Genomic DNA, 21,952 nt, shown 5'->3' on the forward strand with positions numbered 1-21,952 from the left:
GTGGTTTACAGGAGAGAACTTTAAACAGCAGCAGCAGCAGCGCACTGAGAATATTTGCAGAAAAACATACTCACCAGAAGATCCCTGGGAAGCAATTAAAGGTTGACGCCCTCATTCCACGAATTGTATTCCTTCGCTGTGAAAAGTAAAATAAGAGGACAAACGTCACTTCCCACGCCAACCACATCGCATTCCCTTGCTATATGTGCTTAACTCCTCGCTCTCCATTTGTTCAGCTGGGTTCATTTAGGTGAAACAGTGATCGAAGCATGTAATACGAGGTACAAATGGGAAAATGGTTCAAAGCCTCAGCCCGCAGGACCCGGGTTCCAAAACGCTGACCACTCCACAGCAGAGCAGAACGGCACTTGAAAATAAGAGGTCAGCGACAGACATAACAGCTGAGCGGCGGGTGGGTTTCATCAAATGTCAAATCACACAGTCAAAGTCTTTCTCTCTATCATATGCAACTTTATGCACTACAGTGGCTTGGTCTGCTCCCCAGAACGGCAAACTGAATCCCATTATCCAATTTGCTCACTTGTCGAGGGTTGAACTTCCAACGTTACGACAGACCTTTCATGAGAGAATGATGCTCGGAGATGCGTGCTAGCAGAGTGGGGCCGTTACTGGTTCTGCACGACTCCCACTGCTGAAGCGTGTCTTTCCTTTCTATGGGATTGCAATCTCCTCTGTAATAATCCACATAACAGTTTTGTTTTAGAAATGAAAAACAGGGCCGCGTCTTTTATGGGGTGTCTGTCAGAAATAAAGAGAGGAGGGGAGGAAAAAAACTGAAAAAGGGCAGATGATAAAAATAGCAGACTTTAGGAGTCACTTCTACAAAGGTGTGTCATTCGGGGAGTTTGGGACAAAGCGTTGGCTGCAGTCGAGCTCTAAAGTTAGCTTATTTCCACAAATAAAATTTGATTTCAGTTACTGGCATCGAGGCGCCCCCCCCCCCCCCCCTCTCCATTCATGACCTCAGCGGCTTGCCGGCGTCACTCAATGACGAAACAGAAAACATAGAATCTAGAAATACGTACACACAAGGCAGCAGCCACAGTTTAATTTAAGAATCAGACAGAACACAGACTCTTGTTTGATATAAAAAGGAGAGCAACAGGCTTTTTAGAGTGTGTAACTGTGACACAGGCCTCATGTTCGTCCCCCCGGGGGCCAGGCTGAGCAATGAGTGAAGCTGGAGTCCCATCTAAGCTCAAAAGCATGCTAGTATCAGGTCTGTAACTAGAACACAAGCATAAACACAGGCGAATGCAGGGATTATGCCCTACTATACCGCCGCGGGACGAAACAATGAGAGCGCAGGTGTGAGCGCCGCCACTGACATATTTCTCCACCGTTTCCGTTCTGCCATCACAAGTCTGATTGACAGGTCATCTGCCCTCGTTCACTGCGTAAAACTTGTGTAAATATCTCGAGGCTTTTATACGTGTGTGTGTGTGGAGGATGTAGACAGGCAGGCATTCAGGATTATAATGCATTCACGTCACGTCGAAGACGTCTTGCAGCACAACGGGACATTCTTTCAGCGCCTATAGAAACTTGCTCTTTGATTACTTGCCGTCTAATTAATTATAATATGTGTCACAGTGACTTTGGAGTTTAATCTGATATGATAAATATCTCCCAATATTAAAAGATCAAAAGGGCAGATTAAATTATTCTACACTTTTGCATTTAAAAAAACAATATTTTTTAATGAAGGAGGAAGGCTACGGTAATGAGAGCAGCAGAGATGACTTTCTCAGTAAACAGCACCCTCTAGAGCAACGTCAGATATTCCTTCCAAACGCAGGATTCTGCAGCAGTTATTAGCTGCAGGAAGACGTCAACCGGAACGTCAACCGGAACAAAGCTGCCCCTGTTGCCGGACAAACTTCATTTGTGCTGACGTGGAAAGATTTCAAACGAGAATATGAGCAAACAGACGTGAAAAGTTTCAATATGAAAAAGAAACAAAAATGCATAATGAATGGCTCAACTGAAGACACTAATTGTGAAATGCATTCATTTTAGGACATGTTGGCAGAGCATACCCCCGATACGTATGTATGGACAGACCGATGGAGCGGGGGGGTGTAACCCTAAGTGCCCCAATGGCAGGAAGAATGAGAAAGCCAGACAACCTCAAAGGGTTATCCTATTATTTTTCTAAATATAAAACAAAATATAGAAAATAAGCAGGTTGCAATATTGTTCAACCTTTTTCTGAGGCACATAAAAATAAATCCCCAAAGAGCAGAGGTGGTTGTCAATAAGTAGTTCACCAAAAAACTATGAAGCAGGTTGAGAAATATGAGCACACAGCCGGACATGAAACCGAGCAAGACAAACATCTCACTCTCTGTCGTTTCTATCTCTCTGTTAGCCTCACGTTACACAACCACAAAGGAATGCCTCATATATATCCGAGGCAGATTTGAAATGACTGGAAAAGAAAAGAACAGTAAAGAGAGGATGGCTGAGGGATCCAGAGAAGCAGCGGGCGTCGTTTACTGCTTTTAGGTTTGCACTAAAGGACAACACGGTGAGGAGCCTGGCAGTGCTGTATAAAGGCTACGCTGGAGTGACACACAAGTCCAGGCACACACACACATGACTACTTCACATGTGCTTGCATAAACTAAAATCGGCATGAGACGCACAGTTTTGTGCACCGACCGGGGAGCAATTCACATTTCCTCTATATTTGTCCATGCCAGTAATAAAAACAGGCATTGCACTGTTTCAATACAAGTTGTTGGAATTTAGGGAGCCATTGAAAATCCATCACTTTATGAGCTTTTTTACACTTTCCCACAGAATTCCCACAGATTTTCCATGCATTTTACCTACACACATTAAAGTAGCACTCAATTAGCACACAGAGTCCAAAACAGGGTCGTCATGCACAGCTCAAATATGACACACAGATCCCACCACCCGTATTTATGAGGCCTTTGCTGCATTTAAAAAATGCTTTTTCCCAGACATGTAGGCAATATAATGCTATCCATTAAGCCCAATTAAAAGTCATTTGCATTTTATTTTTTTATCAAAACTGAGCTGAACCGTGTCGGCAAAGTCAGACAGCCCCACACTTTCGGATTTACCCTCCACGGTCAAAGCTCTTCGATAGGGAGACAAAAGCAAGACTTCTATCCGTGTCTTTGTTGGCGATATGTCATTCAGTTGCACGGCAAATAAAACACACAAATGTTGCAAGATGTAAAAAAACCAAAACACTGCGTGGTTTCACTGCATTAGTAAAAGGCGTGTGCGTTTGCCTGTGTATACAGCAAGTTAGCGTAAGGTCAAAGCAGTGAAGTATTACAGAACTGTTTGCTCTCGTCCACGTACTCCCGGGGACCGACCTTTCAGTTTGAACAGTGGCATGTGAAACCTGAAAAAAGAAAAAAAAAACAGGACATGGCACCGCTCTGCTTGCTTAAGAACACCCAAAAGAATGGACTGCCATTGCAAAACAAATCTTTCTGCTCCTACCTGTTGAACAAGATATGACACAGAGCGGAAAAGAAGATCAGCCACGATGGTGAAATGACTTGCAACTCGTCCCGAGGCTGTCGGCTCGCTCACCTTCACGTGTGTACGAACAGAAATTCTCTTTTCTCTGTGCCTGGACATGCAAGTGCCTGATGAATTGAATTTATCTTTGCATCAAGACATGGTATTGTTAATATACGTTTATTGCATGCAGCTGATGAGCAATTTAGCGAATAAAACCGCTGTTCACAGTAGGAATTTACATTTGTCATGATGATGCACCGATAACACTATAAAACACATATTGACAGCTTTATTTATTTATGTTAGTCAGTAAAAACAATATTAAAGGTATTCTACATTCAGTAAACATGAGACAGGACAGATGTGTTTTTTTGAAATAGCACTCGATTGGTTAAAAGCTGAGATTTACTATTTGCCATGCTTGGTGATTGTGCTGCAAAGGATATCACAATGCAGGAGAAACTTTCCTGGCACACGAGAACAATAGGCCTGCAGAGTAATTATTACAGGATACTGCACTACATACTACAGAAAAGCATGTGGAATGGGGGAAGGGGGCATCCGCAACACATTCACCACCTCCGAGTCTGTGGGCAATGTGCCTATGTGGAATCTTCTTGACTAACTGTGCCTGAACTGGTGTCTTTTTTTATTTATTTTTTTCTATTCGGAAATTTATTTTGTGATGTTAACATCAAGATTGACAAAAATATTTAACATTGTTTTGGTTTAGGCACCAAGGTTCCGGCCTCATCACTACAGACACGCCTCAATAGAGTTACAATGGGGAGTGGGTGAACAACCATTTGAACTCCCTTTACCGGAACCGACACGTGGATGCTGGAGGGAGGGGGCTGGAACTGCAGTTATGTATATAGGGGAATAGCGTGTCAGCAGGATTCACAGGCATGGGGAGAGATGGGAAAGATGCGTGTATGAACATTGCAGCTATAGTTTAGCATCTGAACTATTGAAGTTATTTAATGTCAGATTCTTGTCTCCTCCCGATTTTTCTTTGCCATTATCAGAATTTTCTGATTTTTGTTTCTGAACAGAAGAGCCAATTACAGATTCGAAAGTGCGATAGTTTTTCTTAGTTATGTGTCTATGTAAAATGAATTTATTTGGACTTTTAACTCAAATGAGAAACCCTATGTCATCTTAATATGAAAAACAATCTACCAAATATGTCTTATTTAATGTAATTCGCATTAAAAAAAACTGCAAATCCTTACATCCAAGAAGGAACCAAAACATTTTGACATTTGAAAATGATATTTTTATAATTATATATATGTTATATATTTACGAAACGTGTTGGACTAATACATTGAGATTATTGCCTCTTGTACCACAATGAGCAACTCATGACGGGATGACCAATTATACCTGACATCTTGAAACACTAGCGGCAACAGGAGCTTAATAACCGCCTTCTGTTCAGCAACTGTTGTATCACACACACTGTAATTATATTTTCATGCCAACGTAGCTCTTATGTAACATGTGATTCAGCCCATTCAAATAAAATGATGCTTCAAATTGTAAAGCTGGGTGACAATGGGTGGAAATAAATAAATCGGAACATTTGAAAAGGTTGCGAGGCACCGCAAGCCCGCTCTCCTCGCCTCCCCGCAATCATAATCCTATCAGAGGGGGCACTGGGAGAACTGGATGCGATTTGTATGTGTGTTTTTAAGAGGGGTGCTCATAAACAGCCGTGAAAGGGGGCCCCCTCTATTCAGCCCGCTAGCAGAGACGCACTTTGCAGCCTTTTGTCTTCCCGTGTTCCCAAAAACTTTAAGCATGAAGGAAAAAAAAGGGGGTTGATTCCCTCAATGTGAGCAGACTCAAATGATGCCATGAGAGATTGGGTGCCCACTTTGGGTTTAAAAGGCTTCAGCAGTGTTTGAAGTGATTTAAAAGATGCAGGGGAAGAAGAGCTGGCTGCAAATCCTGTTTGGAAGTAACATTCTATAGAATGAAATATTGCTCTCAACTCCGTGAGTGGCGTATATGTTAAAACAAAAAGACGGAGAGCATTCCATTGTCATGTGATGAGGGTCAGCGTGCTGCATTGGTGCAGGGGGTCAGGAACACCACCAAAACTTCCCACGCTGCCTCACACCAAAAGATCTCGGTTCAAGCCTGGATCGCTCTTCATTACTGGCAGGGACATTTTTTTTAAGCCACCTTTTAAAAAACAGAAAAGAAAAAAAAAAAAAAGACATACCACACTTCCTCATCATCATGACAAGGCCAATGTATAAATAGCACACCGTGGATGAATGAATGAATGACTGTCATCCATCGATACTCCAACACACATTTCCACTCCGAAGCCAATCCAGGAAAAGCAGGCAGGTGATATTATGAAACGCTGCCAGCCAATGGCATCGTGAGGGGGCATGTCATCGCGGTGGCTGCTTGTCGACATATAACCTAATAGGCATGAGAACCTGACGCTGTCAACAAAGGGACAGCTCTGAACAAAAACCGCTTGTTGTGAATGAGCGGGCTCCCAAACAGGCTCATTCCGGTTCCACTGCCCTCTGCTAAACCCTCAGTGCCAGTTAAATTGTATATCTCCGAGCAGAACATTTCAGATTTGCTTTCATCAACGCACCGCGCACTATTGTTGGAATCCGCCTACATTTACTGTCAAATAATCTTTTGCGTGTTGGAAGGGCCTATTCATACATCTATTTCGTCTGAGAACGTGTGTTCCCTGTGGCGAACCGTCAAGGGGAGCACATTGATTTCCACACTTTGCACTTGTAACCTTTACTAATAATGTTGATGATTTATATTAGTGGTTATTGGCATGCGATGAGCTATGCAGCAAGTTGAGGTTTGACCTTTGCACATTGTCCTCATCGCAAACGTTAGAATGTTTATCATCCATATTATGTTAAAACGTACTTATACTTGAAAGAAAATTGCATGATGTAAAATAAATCACTGGACTATTTATACAACACCGGTGGTGAGAAACGTTTAGTGATTCATGCAGGTTCCACACCGATGGGTTTCCCCCCCCCCACCCCCACCTGAAATATTTGCCAACTGTCTCGTCTGCCTATGACAATGCAGCCTCTGCCTAGTCAAATGCCCTAAAGACCTTACTTATCAGTGCTTCTTAGAAACACGGTTGGAAAAGTTAAAGATAAAAACTTCGACAACAGTCGCCTCTGGATTGTATGGACGGTAATTTTACGAGGACATGCCGTTTTTCTTTCCCCAACAGACATTTCAAACTGCAATCTCGGCTTCTCCCCCCCACACACACAGCAAAGTATGTAGAAGGTGCACAAATACAGCAGATGTTATATTTACCAATTACAGCGCAGACATGACGCATGCATATCTGTATGTTGTGTTACTCGGGTATGTCCCTTTGAAAACAAACTTTCAGAGATGACATTTTAAACTGTGGCGAACCCTTGAGGCCATGATGTCAGTGGAAGTCTTTACCAGGATGCTTGATATCAGTCTTTGTGGGCTCCTGCTGATAAGATTGAGGAGCAGGTCATTAGCAGACCCTCAGCGTTGCGCTCGCCGACTAACAATGGCGCCTCAGTCCCTGCTATCGGGCTATCTCACCACAGAACCGCATGTGTGCTAGTCGGACACAGGTAATCAGGGCTGTCAGAATGAGACTGGCTCCTCTCGCAGAAAGCACCTTCACTTTTCACTCAACATGCAGCATCGAACTCGGCTCTAACGGTAGCCGGGCGCCATGTGCACGAACTCGCTTTGCACTGCGTTCAGGTCACGTCAGGTAAACACTTCCCACCTTCCCTCTCTTAAGTGCACCCTTCCTTGCACAAGCATCATCGCAGAATTGTCTGCCGAACCGGTCGGTGGCAAAATCAATGTTCTTATAGGTGTTGCCTGTTGTCATAGAAACATGCAAGTGTTGCTCAAAAGCCAACACAGAAGAATCGAAAAAAGCCAGGGGTGCTCGCTATTCCTTCTCCATACCACAGCATGTCAACAATCAGGAATGCACTGCATAAACTAAACCATTGTTCCTCTGCCAATGAAATCACAAATGCAACCACCGACACTGCCTCCGGGCACCGCTGTCTCCGGGGATCGGAGAAAGGAATGAACTGAAGAGGTGCAACAAGACTTGGAGAATGAAGAAGCATTAATATCTCTGCAGACAACTCGATACTGCCTCAACAATAAAGATTTCAACTGTAGGCTACAGGGATGGTGTTAAGTACTCTTAGGGATTGAGCGGAATGCTTTTTATACAGTAGGACAAAGTCGGTGTTCCCAAGAGGACCAGCTGCTGTCAACAGTTGGAAGGCTTTGAAATAGCACTAAGCCCTAAGACAGCAGGACATATCCTCTTCATTTCTTTGAACTTGGCCCCATTAGAGTTCAGATCAGAATATAAATGTAATGAAAAGAAGAAAAAAAAGAATCTCACAAAGATTTATACACCTCACAATGGCGTCTGATCCGTGTAGAGAACCCACCCACGCTGTTAATCTATTGTGGAAAAAAATTAATTATTTTCCACTTTTGCACCAAAGCATGTTATGTGGAGAAACGGTGTCTCTCCTAATAGTGTCTTGCAGCCTCTGAAAAATCATTGGAATTCTATCGTGCCGGAAGATCGTCTCGATATTAAGCCGCAACTTTTACTTAAAGATCCGCCATGCAGACATTAAGCAGCTCCTCGCATGTAAGATGACAATAGCTCGTCTGTTGCTTTGACTCCTCTTTGTCTTCCTTTCTGCGTGTTTCTTTTGAAATACTGTGGTATCATGAAACAAATTATTTTTATTTTTTTTTCCAAATTAGACAAAACGGATGCGGACAAAGTGGCAAGACCATTGCGGAACGGCCCGCCGCTTTGGGGTGGCTTAGCCACAGCAAGTTATATGCCCAGATATGCGAGGCATCGAGGCAAGCCACAACAGAGAGCTTCTTTGTCAAAGGAACACAATCGGTTTTGCACATGACTGTGAATGACACAGATTTTGATTTAATGATCTCCAGGTATGTACTTGTCAGAAAACAAGGAAGTACTTTAAACACTTCACAAAAACTATGTGCATGCGAGGACGGATCTGAAAACGGCTTTTTCGCAGAAGGGGATTTCAGACACGAGGAAATAAAGTCAAATTTGATTTATTGATAGATGGATTACAAGTTGCTTGTTCGGTGGATGAAACGTCAGTAGCGGTTTAGTTTTTTTGAGCGGTAGTTAAGACAATGGACGTTAGAGCTTTTCTTGCAAGCATAAAAATTTGTTTAAACAGCAATCGTTGTCTTCACATTTTCAACCTTCCAACACGTGCTTATAAGAGACCGATGGAATAATCCAGTCTTGCTGTAGGCTCACCCCCAAAGAGATCAAATATGGATCATGTTGTCAAGGCAACAGGACAAATCCCAACCAAACAGACAGCAGCGCTTGACCCTCCCTATTAGATTACATTTCAACCTGAACTTGACCTCTCTGTCACCCGATGGAAGAGCCTGCATTCTAAGGAAGCTGGTTGGTTGAGAGTCACCTGACCCCAGAACGTGCATGGCCTTCTGGCATGTGCACACTCGTCCTGATGTCATGCGCCTAATTGCGCGTGGGATGTGATATAAGGTACACTGTGTGCATGGGATTGTGCGAGTGTGAATATGTACACACACACACACACACACACACACACGCACACTCATGTCTTCACCCGCCATAACCTATCATTACCGCTGTCATGTTGCCACCTCCGCAGCGGGCCTCGCATGCCCTGACAACCACCAGCACACACACCTGGAGGGCCAACACTTAGTTCCCAGGTCTGTGGTTCATAAACACAGTCTTTTAACGCATCCACACACATTCCCACTCGCACAACCTATTCGTAACCTGCAACCCCCCCCCCCCGCTCATTCCCCGGCTGTTCCATCTCCTTTACAGTTAGTGCTTTAGTTCTATTGAATGCATTTCCTTTGTTATCGTCTTTCCTAAAACAGTACACAGACTTGCAGAGCGAAGCGGGCAGCTGTTTTAAGGATTCTCATGTGACTAGACAAGCAACAGGCACACAGTATGTATCCCAGAGCAACATAGTACAAAGACATGGATTCAGAGAAGTTAAAAGTACGAAGAAAAGAAGCTTCTGCTCCAGTTTAAAGTTGAACGGATTATGACTCTGATTGGCCCAGAAAAGTCACCTTTCAGGAGGCCAGAAACGGAGATAATCATCACGACTCTCTCCAGATCAATTCCCCCCTATTTTTCTCCACCTATGTTGTACATATAACGTGTCTTTTTAATTTATTGCTATTTTGCATCAATTGGGTAATTTATTTTTATTGATATTTTTACATGTTGATGAATTATGTACGATGGACTTTCAACGGAAACAAGACCGCAAGGGCTTTTTTGAAATGCCCACAGGGTGTTTGACTGTATTTGTACTGCTCTAACATTCTATCTAATAAATATATTCATCATCATCATCATCACTCAATAACCGTACTTCTTTACTCACGTGCGGTTCTTCTTCTGTGTTTGCTTGAGGCAGGACAACGCGAGCGTGGATCACTGAGCAAACGTGTCACCCCTGAGGTCAGATCAGACACCAAGGGAGCTTATAGTGTGTATCAGGGTACTCTGATAGGGGCATGAATCATGAAACTTACAGGCTTTAGAGGCAAAAAAAAAAGAATGAGAACAAGCACGGCGCACCTTAAAAGCATCGGCCAGATTTAGTTTTCATTTGCCTCTGTTGGTTCTGGTGCCGGATTGGGATCCACCCCCCCCCCCCCCCATGTGTGTTAAGTTGTACAGAAATTCGCTCGATGGACCTCGTAGCCGCTCTGTGTCTCTGCTGGAGGCCAGTGGCAAAAAAGCATTAACACATCCAAACCTCCACGTCACACAATACCGGCTCGTGATCCTTTCCCAAAACCCATCCTTTGGCCACGATTGTGCGTCGGTACTGCATGCTGCGTAGGACCGTGCATTTAATGTGGGCCACAAATGACCTCATCAAAGTCAAGAATATGCAGCAGAGGGCTCTGGACAAAATCAGGTTCATGCTATATACCACTGAACCCCAACGGTGTCTCTCCGCTTCATTTACATACAACAATATACAGGTCCACAACCCGCTCCCAAACACACATACACAAACCATCCACAGCATGCTAAACTCAATCTCACTCAGAGTATGTGTGTGTGTGTCTACATGCAGAGGGCTCAGGCACGATCAAACAAAGCTCATGCAGGTAAAGTACGGCATGTGTACACCCCCTCCTCGAGAAAAAATAAAATCCCCCGCCTTCATCTTCCTGGGGGGGGGGGGGCATAGAAGCTGGTAAGAAAATGAAAGATTGAGAGAAAGAAAGAAGCAGCACATATATTTTCAACAGATTATCCCTTCATCAGTCGTTTTCTGTAAACAGCCATTTCAAAGTGGAAGGATTGGGAACAGAGACAGCAATTTCAGCTCATCAGCCTCATCCAGCCTCACCCACCCGTCAACGCAAAATGCCTTATCTTAGAGGTATTCTCGGGCCAGGACATGTCCCCCCCAATAAATGTAACCTTCATAATCAGAATAATACGGGACAACGTGGCACAAATGGTTATCGCCTGCTGCCGTAGACGCAGATGACTGAGCATTAACCCGCGCCCTGTTTTCATGCTGGACTCTTTGTGGCTGGTAACCACATTATTATGTTTTACATGAGTGCAAATTAAAGGAGAGACAGGGACGGAATGTTCTTCCGACATGAAAGAGCAATGTCGCTCATCAGAAGAAAAAAAAAAAGGCTTAATTCTAGACACCAATGCTGATCAGTCGATGGGACTATTGCACAGCAGACTTCCATCAATGCCACTGCAAATTTCAGCCACTTTTTTTTTAAATCTGTTCCTCATTAGCCAGTGGCAGCTCGAGTATAAGGAAATGACCTTTGGCCCTCAGGACAGACTACTGTACTTCCCCAATCACATCCATCGTGTGCCTAACCTTGAATGAAAGCCGGGAGCCGGGAAGAGGGAGTCAGGAGAACGGAAACAGCGAGGAGTCACTTACCACTTTACCCAAGAGACCCCAATAGATTTATACAGAGGAGGGATTCAAATAACAATGGCAAGTGGGAGGAGAGATGAATGCTTCCTGCGATCGCATGTTGTTCAGACGACCGCAGGACTTGCCAACCCGCCCGCCAGGCCTGTGTGTGGAGGTCCACAGGGCGTGAACACACATGGTTTGAGTTTGGCTCCGTGTAGGACCGGGAGGAAAGAAGGGGCCTGGTAACAGGAACCCTCCAATTCTCACTTCCTGCTTCTGCTGGAAAGATGATCCGAGTGCCCGATGTGTGCCCGTCAACACAGTGTGCAGTGTTCATCCGGTAGGCGAGGGGATAGCATGCTCATGCGTGGGGCACCGTATCACACCGAATCACCATGTCAGCACCCTGAAGGCTGGTGTTTCTCTAATGAGCGGGGAGGCGGGGGGCAGTGATGACCCCCATCCAATCACGCAGCCATTTCTGCTGTGACAGCTGAAAGTTGCGTGACATTTCCCTAATTTCTACAGGAGCCGTCAGTAAGAACGACAACAGGCGAGAAGTAAGTTCCGTGGGGAACAACAGAGCGGAACGCCGCGTGTGCTGCAAAGGCAGCGACCTAGTGTTCAACTACATACGGTCCATATTTATGGCTGATAATAGGTGCAGAAAGAGAGGACATAAAAGGGGAGAAGCCATAATTACAGTCTTGAGCAACTGTCTAAATTACCTTTACTACCTGCAAGTCAAATCAGTGTCACTTAACCTGTTCTTGTAGGAGAGAGAACTCCAGATGACCTCGCCGCTCCCTCCTTGACAGCGGAAGATGACTCAACTCAGAATACCACCGGTTACATTTGGTCAACTAACCCCCAACTAATAAAACCACTGGAAAGGACGCCAATCATCTGTGTTTCAAGTGATATCTATAAAGAAGAAAAAAGTCTGTGGGGATATTATGGAAGGCCCTGAAGTGGCTTCTTTTTGGGGGGCAAAAACAAAAGTTGCATGGGGCAAAGTGTGCACTCTTGTGTGTCAATGTACGCTGTGTGTGTGTGTGTGTGCTGCCAAAGCCTCAGCTCCATTGTTTATCCTCCGCTGTGTCTGGGTGGGCAGGACTTTTGACTGAATTCTTGCCCCAGCATGCAGAAAGTTTTAATGGTGTTGTTGCAGGAGGAGGAATGATTACATTATAAAGCTACGCCGCACCATATGTCCAAACCACACGATGACACACGGTCGAATCCAGCAGGCCTACGAGTCGACACAGCCTCGCCGCAGCTCGAGGCGATCCACTCACCTGAGGTTATTTCCAGGTGGGTGTGTGGGTGTGTGTAAAGACAACAAATGCTTATTCAGCAATTTCTCAGTTAATGGGGGGGGGGGGGTTAACCGAAAGGCATCGTAGGGAGAATTTGCAGTGAAGAAAGCATTCCTTCATCTTATCTTCTTGTTTTTAATCATCCTCTGTCGTCGTCGTCCCCCCCCCCGACCGGGCGCATTATCATCATGACACACAAACTGCCACATTCTCTTTTCGTCTCTTGAAAGACGTGCCAGGTATTGCGATTACCGGTAGATGGTGGGTTTGGTTACGGTGAAAACATTATCCTGGATGTTCGCGACTCTTTTCGGTAACCCACTGTGGGAAAGGTAAATGAAACATAAATGAAAATGTGGCTGTGGCAGCGCAAGTCATTAGTGCTACGTAAAAACAAAACACAAGCATGGCACAAGCAGCTCAGAGACGGCCACACAGCTTTGGCAAACAGCAACGGCCCTCCTGTGTGAACCTTTCCCACACAAGTTCACCCTGGTTGGGAGCCAGTTGGTTACCCTCCTTCTCTTGTACGTTTCAGTGTCTCTTCTCTCCTTGCGTCTCGTAGCAAGACGGTGCATGTTCACCGTAAACCTCCGGGGGGGGAGTAAAAGGGATTGGAAGATTCCATTTATTTTGAATTCCATCTCCTTAATGTGGCAATTATACCGCCCCCCTCTCACCTCCTCCCTCCATGCAGCAGCACAGAATGTGTACAAAAAGCACATTTCTTTTTATGTTTTGAACACAGAAAGGATTTCACCGCTGGCCGAGTGTCAAACTCAAACTTCCCTGCCGACACGGAACGCAACACAAAGGATGTGATTTATATTTGAACTGTTGAAAGAAGCTGAGAAATAAATTTGTTTGAGAAATATAAGAATAAAAACGCAACCAGAATCATTTTGTTTGTATGTGATGGCGACCGAACACACAGAACTACATATTCTGGCTTTAAAATCAAGAGTATATATTTTCTCTTACCTTTAGTTACAGTTTTGATGTTTGAAGATGGATTAGGTGGATGGATTAGGATCATGACGTGTCTATTTAATGCTTGGATCAATTATCTTTCTATGTAATATCATGAAATCCTTACTTTTGTTCACTTCACACATTTTTTGGGATTTTATTTTACACATACAGGCAAAGTTATTTGTTGGACCTGAATTAACTGGCTTAATACAGTACAAATCTCTTCCGTTCTTGGTCGCATTAGAAGCCCGATCATTTAGGTCTAATCTTCAGTAAGCAAGATCAGAAACAGTGCATGCAGTGTGTGTGATGCTGCAGCGCCACTTTTCAGTCTCCACGGAAACGGTCAGGAATGCCGCAACAGTTACAAAACTAATTGTGACGTCCAAAACCCCCTGAATCACAAAACCAGCTGGGAATGTGAGATTTCATGACGAGGTTTATCTGTGTTTATCCTCTTGCAGGCTACTCAGACTCTTTGGCTTGAGGAATTCCACCAAAAGGCCCCATTTTCCATTGGTTGCGGGGTCAAAACCACCATTTTCAACACATTGATAGGGATCCCATCAGTCGAGCTTCTCAGTTTGACCGTTTTATACAGGAGATCAGTCAATAAGAGGAGGGTGAAGAAAGACAAGGGAAGCTAAAGAAAAGGAGGAAGTGACTGGTCAGATACCGGGGGGGTGGGGGGGGGGTGGGCAAGACACCAAAGGATTCATCTTTTGGCTGATAAAAATACATCTTCAGATGCGTGCGGAGAAGAGGAAAACACTTTGTGAGGCATCCAAGTAAAACACGTGCTATCTGGCTCTACGGCGGGACCCCGTCTCCAGGAGGGACCAGAGGAAGGCCCCTGCAGTGACGATTCAGCATTTCCTCCATCAGTCGCGACAGCTGAGATGCTGCTGACCCAAAACTCGGTGGGCCTGCCCTTGATGCCGTCCCACGACACGAGAGTTTCTTTGCGTTGCTTTAGGCGGCGTGCAGCAAAGTTTATAATCTGTTCCTTCACCGTTTGTTGAGCTTCTAATATCATCCTCAGTGAAAACAAGGACAAACAGGTTCTAAAATAGTTTCATGCAGTTGTGAGCTCTTACGAGCGAACACACACACACAAACACAAACACACACACACAATGCCATCTGTATACCAATGTAGGTTGACTCTGACTAAAGCCAACACAGGCCTTTATAATCACATTAGATGTATAGGTGTGGTGCCTTATGTTCGATACGGAATTACAGATTTTTACAATGATAGCATCTTAAGTGAAATGTAATACAAGAGTGTTCGAACATTCGCTTTGACCGAGACATTGCAGGCGGGGAAGCCGTACCTTTTAATTTCGCTATATAAGGTTTCAGCGACAAAGGCCGATATGTTTCCTCCTCAAGGGCGCATAGGTAATGTCGGTGTTAGCCTTTCCATCTATCCTTCCCTTAATCTGTCTCTCGTTTTCAGGCTTATCACTCCATGCCGTCTGAGCTCACATCTCCTCCTCCTGTTTCTCGGTTTCTCTTGCTCCATTATGTCAAAAAAGGTGAACAATCCTTTTTGTGTGTCGCAAACAAACGTTCCATTAAGTCGCATGCCTTCCAGTGATATTTCATTAGGTTAAAAACAAGTATAAATGGTTGATTTTGACTACCGGGGAAATTCCAGCAAGGGGATGACAGGGGCTGCAGGCTGGAGCGAATCGGGGGGTTGAAAGTTGAGCTCCATCTCTTTTTTGATGGATTAGTACAGACACAGTTGAAACTTTACACGCTGTTTATTTGACCACGCGTCCCATGTGCGCATATCGTATAAAAAACCACAAATGTTGGGAGAGGAGTTGGAATAAAGGACTCTCTCCTGCCCTCAACAATGAGCAAACTGTTCGGGTTGATTTATGCGGCACAAAGAAACTCGCACTTTCATGTTTCTGCTGGCACCGATGATCAGCGACACTTTGAAGCCGTCATGTAGACCAACGTACATCCGCACACGCACGCACGTGCACACACAGCGCATGCAACGCCAAGGATGCATCTGTTAGCCGCAGCCATAATCTTCAATCTGTCATCTGGAGCCAGCAAACAATTAGTATAAAGTCACCGAGAAGACAAAGCTGGGGCGGAGCCAAAACCATGACGACAAGATGCAAATGCATTGCACATCTTCTAAAATGCAAACGTTGTAATTGATAATTGTATATCTTGGACGGAGCAAATTCAGCAAACATTTAAAAATGCATGTTTCCCTACCCGGATTTGCAGTGACATTACTTGCTATTATATTTGTCAGCAGTATTAACCATCATCATTGATCGAACTCTGTTTCCAGTCTCCACGCGCCGCCACATTTGCAGAACAGATGTCGTCTTGATTAGGGCTTAATAAGAGAGATCCCTCATTGCCGCTTGATGTGAAGAGGGACGTAAAAAAGGCACCACACCTCGGCTCGCAAAACCTACAATGTCTTCGACGCCGAGTTTCTTTTGTTTTCCCAATAACACCAGCATCCTGAGGATTCGACGTAAACTTCAGATCGCACAAAAAAATTGTCACAAGCGTGCCGGATTCAGTCCAAGGTGATCAGCGGAGAACAGGGAGGACCACCCATGTTTGATTTACTGAAAGCTTTGTTAAAAACCTCATCTTCAATCACGTATCATAGATCAGGCTGTTTATGAGACAACTTGTAAAGACCAGAGGGCAAAAAAAAAAAAAAGGCTCAGCCATATGTTTTACTGCTCTGTTTGAATAATCAGGTACAAGTAAAACAAACAGCTACAGAAGGGATGTTGAGAAAGGAGCTCAGGATCCAACTCGGGGTAAAAAAAAAAAAGTGTTCATTAGTTTTAATAGCGTGGCTCCTGGACCAAATGAAACGAGGACCAGGAGACCACATCCAGCGAGTGTAAATAAACAAGAAATCTCCACTGTCTGTGCTGGAAAAGAAGAAAAAATCACTTTCTTTGCAGATTGCGTAAGAGTAAAGCAGGAAGCGGAAGATTATGCGGTCTCGACTAAACGGGGAGCATTTATATTTTGGATTAATTACAAATTAAAAGACGTCTCATGTGAATTATAAAACTTACAGTGACGCCAAAAGCACATTTAGATCTGGGTCTTTTTTCTTTTTTTTCCCCTCTTCTGCTCTGTTTTGCTTTTAAGTCTCGCAGCAAAACTTTAAACAAGTCAGACACGAGTCAAGGATTGTTTAACCTTCAATGGAAGTTTTAAAAATATAAATATATCTCTCCACTGGCCCAGTGCTTATGTTTTAGACCTATGTTAGTCCATTAAGCAGATGCTGGTGTTTGGTGGCACATCTTGATTCCACCTGAGGCCAGAGCGAGGCGCTGAGGTCCAGATCCCTCCCCCCCCCCGCCCCAAGGTAGGCCTGAACATAAACAGGGCTTGGGTCTGGTTGAGGAGAGGGAGACCCCGTTTATTTATGGACATGTCTGGGTCTGGAACACAATTATAGAAAGATAGATATAGGAGATGAGGGACAAAGGAAAAGGGCAGGAGGAGCGATGGATGTCTTCCAGTCCGGCCATGGGGTAATGTTAGTGTGTGTGTGTGCAAAATATGCTTTTGCCCATATACTTTCTTATCTGCAGGCTCAGTCCAGTCCAATGTACAAACTGGAAGGTGACATTCCTGCTTATTTATGGGGCAAATTGATCTCTGTGACGTCAAACGCACCGCGAACAAGAGGTATTGGCTGCAGGGCGGCAAAAGTGGAGTCAGGGTGTGAGGCCAGGGAATTCAAAGAATGTTCCTGGTAAAAGCCAAGCCCTCCCTGGGTTTATGAAAGTACGGAAGAGCGAGGCCCTTTTCATCTTCGCTGGACTTTATCGGTTCAATCGAGATTTTTTTACAATATGGCTTTATAGCTTAATGACGCGGCTGCAGATCCCAGACATCTTAAGGTGTTTTTTATGGCTCCTGCAGCTCCTTTGTGACTGGGCCAAATGTCATCCATTTACTGTTAGGCACAAAGGCAAGTATTTCTATTAAAGAGGAGTGCCGAGGTCATCGCGCTTTGTCAAAGCGATGCAGAGTTGCAGAGACGGAACCTGGCGAGGAAGCGTTTAATCAACCGCCCCGTGCTAAAGCGGTCGCCACGCAGTTAGCACTCCGGCGGCTGCAGCTTGAAATACGCCAAAGTGCATTGCCTCACAAGGCCTGACAGCTCATGTGTTTTCAGTTCCCTTTCACAAAACAACTATCCAGTGTGAAACACATTGAATCAAGCCTTTTGGGAAGGTCTGCAAAATGTTTGTCTGCAAGCAAAGACAAAGCCCTGCTGCTTATTAAGCATCGTGGCACAATAGATGCAACGTAATATACTTTATGGATACAAGTCATCAATATCGTTATGGCAGGTGTCTGCAGCTCGTCCCGCAGTGGGAATCGTCTTTGCTCATCTCATCTTAGCATCGTTACAACATTGCACAGAGCAGTAAAAGTCAGGCCCAGTGATGGTGGGCTGACAGACACACACACACACACACACACACCAAAGTATAAACATTACACAATCACACCAAACATACGAGCAGCTTCAGCTAATTAAGACCATGCTGCCTTTTAATGCGTGTTTATATCTGACTCTTAAATGAATGTTGCCCCCCCGAGCTCCTTCCAAAACAGCTCAAAAAGGAGGAGAAGGGGGGAGGAAAGGAGGTGATAGAGAAAGTGGCATAAACAAATACTATAGGGGGGGATACGTTTGGACCGGAGGAAAAGGTTTCACCAAAAAAAGCAAAAATCATTAAGAAAAGCTCATTGTTGAATACAAAAAAATGCTGAACATGCAGGAAATGCAGCCCCAGGATGGGTTTAGATTATATAAACTTCTTCCATTAGATGATTAAAGAAATCAACACCGAGGTCATTTTGAGGAGGCAGAAACATTTGAGGCTAGAAAGATAATCAAACATGCTGGGCTGATTCAGTTTCTTTCATATTTGTGATTTGGTGAATGATTGAACACAAGAATGAGAATGGGGACTTTAATTCCTCCCAATCAGTAGCATGTGGGGCTTTATTGGTGCGCTGGTGCCATTCTCGCTGCCTTGGCGCAGAGACCCAGGGGGCAGTGTGGCTGGATATCGCTCACTCACATCATTAAAAGTTGATAAGCTGGCAGCCGGCGGGAGGGAAACTTGCCATCGGTAACCACCATGTCTCCTCTCCGACTACCTCTTGCCTCTTCACCTCGGTTTGACCAGACTTGGCCTTTCAGAGCGCAAGCCTGCCGGTCTGACGCACGGCGCCATGTTTCTGCTCAGATCGGACAAATCCAGCCTCACCTTAGCGACCTTTTCCCTGCGCCTTCAGACCACTGGGATCGCCATCAAATCTCTGACTAACAGTATTTCCCACAAACCTCCAAGTCTTAACGGGCCACACAGTGAGAATAGCACGCAATTAATACACTATTTATTTATTTTTTAGAAATGTCACAGTCGTAATTATATTTGGTAGCGGATCGGCCGTTTTACTTGCACAGATTTTTTCAGCTTCAAGTTACAGCATGTGTGGACTTGAGGATTAAGTGGGGAAGGTGGCGCAGGCCACATGTGTGCGAGAGGGAGAGGCTAGGCTGGCAGCGTCTGCAGCAGAGGAGTGCAGGCATTGTAAACGCTCTGAGGAACATGCATAAACATACGTACCCCGCCTCACACTGACTCCTGTTCTTGCACCACACTGAAACCACACGCTAACAATAGCCGCGCACCGCCGGCACTGTGTGCATATGTCGGTGTATCCGCACACACGTGGCTATCTCGGCTCCAGCTTGAGCCAAATTAAGGGTCCTTGGCTGTCCGCGCCACAAAACACAAATGCACCCGATCTAGGCTGCTGCAGGACCAAAATGAGGATGGAGGTGTAAGGGGGAACTTCAATGGGACAAGGGTAGCCAGTTTTACCCACAGAGGTTCAGAGTTAGAGACGAGGTCAGGCCCACTGAAGAAATGCAGGGGGGGGGGGGCACTACCCAGAACTTAAGAAGAAGAAGAAGGCCTATAAAGGAGCGCAGACCTCCGCCAAGCAGCTCAATCCCCTCATAATTAGATTTAGACGGTCCACATGTTGATCAGGATCATCACCAAAAGGTTCTAGATTGTTCTTGGCACCTTTATACACAAGTGAATAACTGATTTTATTAAAGAGCAAATTTTAAAGCTCCATTCACTGCAATGTTACCGAAGGTTTCAAAGTGATCCAGAGTCCAGGATCTCTTCTGGATCATCACTGAAAATGAATAATCTGTTCCTGGTAACATTCCAAACATTTCCTGGAAATGTCATCAAGATCCGTCCAGAACTGTTTGAGTTATCTTTCTAACGGACGGATTGACAAACGAACGGCGGCGATTACATCACCTACATCTCGACTGAGTAAATGGAGTAAACGTGGTACAGCACTATAAGATATGGAGTAAAAATCCTTTATCGAACCACTGCCAAAGTGCTAAATACAGCCAGCATGTGCATCCTGAGGTTTAAAATGTGAACAGTTCCATTCGTGAGCAAATCATTTCGTACAGCGCCGACTTTCCTGCGAAGCACCGAGGGGCAACGAGGCGAGCCCAAAGTCAATGATTAACTTGAACAGGAGAGGTTTACCTCCGCCAACGACTCGACAGACACAAGGAGACTTCCTCCTCATATCTCTGCCAAGGCTCCTCCTCAACGTTCCCTAGAATCCCTTTGTGAAGCATCAACAACATGTCTGCAACAAAGAGCAGCTCGGGAGGAACATGGGCCGCTTCCCAAAAGGGCAACCGAGTTCCTGCAGTGCCTGCCCGCCTCCCCTTGGACTCGTCTGGTCAGGTTCTGAGCCCTGCGGTAGAGTAGCAGTTATCAAAAGCTGCTGAAGGATTGTGATGACGGATTATTGTGAAGAGATGAGTAATTCTGGAGAGCTCAGAAGGGATGGAAAAGATAGAAAAACAGGAGCTGCGTTTCACCCACTGACACTTTGACAATGAAACGAGATTTGACGCAAGCGCTAAAGGTCAACAAGCGCTCGAGAGAGAGAGACCTGAAGGTAAACACGTGGTCAACATAAAGCTCACACGTTCACTGAGAATAAATGAGAAAAAAAACAACACCAGCAGAGGCAAATAGCTCTGATAGAGGTTTAAGCTGATAAGAGAGCTGCACAAATATTATACTAAGGTTATGCAAAAGACTGTGTGAATGTGTGCCTTTCTCTGTGTGTGTGTGTGTGTGTGTGCATGACTCTGGAGAACAGCACTTTATGGTAGAAGAGTCCCTTTAGCGAAGGCAAGTTTATGGACAACTTGGCATACTGCGTAGCGCAAGAGGTGCGGCTCTGCGTTTAAAATACAAACACAGCTTTGCACAAATGTGCAAAGCAAGATAACATGTTGCACTATCTAATAAATATATTCATCATCATCACTACACATATTAAATAACGCATGTTTGGCTAAACCGTGTTAAAGACCATATCAAAGGAACTGCATGTGCAACGGCCATTGCACAACGTGCAGATTATCCATTTACTTATGATTGCAGCTTGTTCCCATCACAACTCTTTTCCCGATAGTCACCATCCCAACAGGAACCTGAAAAACGTCATTCTCCAAAATCTGATTTGGCGAAACAAACAAACTTGGTCAACGTTTAACAATGTTTTGCACGGGGGTAGGAGAGGAAACGGAAGAAGAGAAAAGAAAAAAGAAAAACAAGCAACTGTGATAGATACCGGAACATTTTATATTCAAAAGTGAATTAATTAGTAAACCTTTTTTGCAACTTTCAGAGCCCTGCTCTTCAAGGTCCTTTAAATAAGAAAGGTTTTGTCACTTACGGACAATTAGCTCAATCCATTGAACTGAATCATCAGATAGATTAAATATAACAATGAAAAGAATCCATATTGGCAGCCCTTTAAAACTGCACATAACACCTGTGGGAACTAACCTGGAGGTGAATTTCTACCCATCATATTACTGCCACCCAATCATAAACTGCCCCACCTGTTCCTAATCCATGTCAACTGTATTCACATTCATTCTGTTCTGCATTGTCAGAAGCTCAGAGGAGCGAAACCAAT

General features: G+C 44.6%; 1 long non-coding RNA gene across 1 annotated transcript in view; it reads right to left on the reverse strand.

Annotated features, from left to right (window-relative positions):
• LOC137905166 (uncharacterized) overlaps positions 1-21,952 on the reverse strand; it is a 40,082-nt gene that overhangs the window by 11,460 nt on the left and 6,670 nt on the right. Inside the window, exon 2 of the long non-coding RNA XR_011105842.1 lies at positions 75-136. This is a non-coding gene — a long non-coding RNA (uncharacterized lncRNA). The remainder of the gene's footprint in view (positions 1-74; positions 137-21,952) is intronic.

The sequence above is a fragment of the Brachionichthys hirsutus genome, chromosome 16, assembly GCF_040956055.1.
Source record: "Brachionichthys hirsutus isolate HB-005 chromosome 16, CSIRO-AGI_Bhir_v1, whole genome shotgun sequence".
Lineage (NCBI taxonomy): Eukaryota > Metazoa > Chordata > Actinopteri > Lophiiformes > Brachionichthyidae > Brachionichthys > Brachionichthys hirsutus.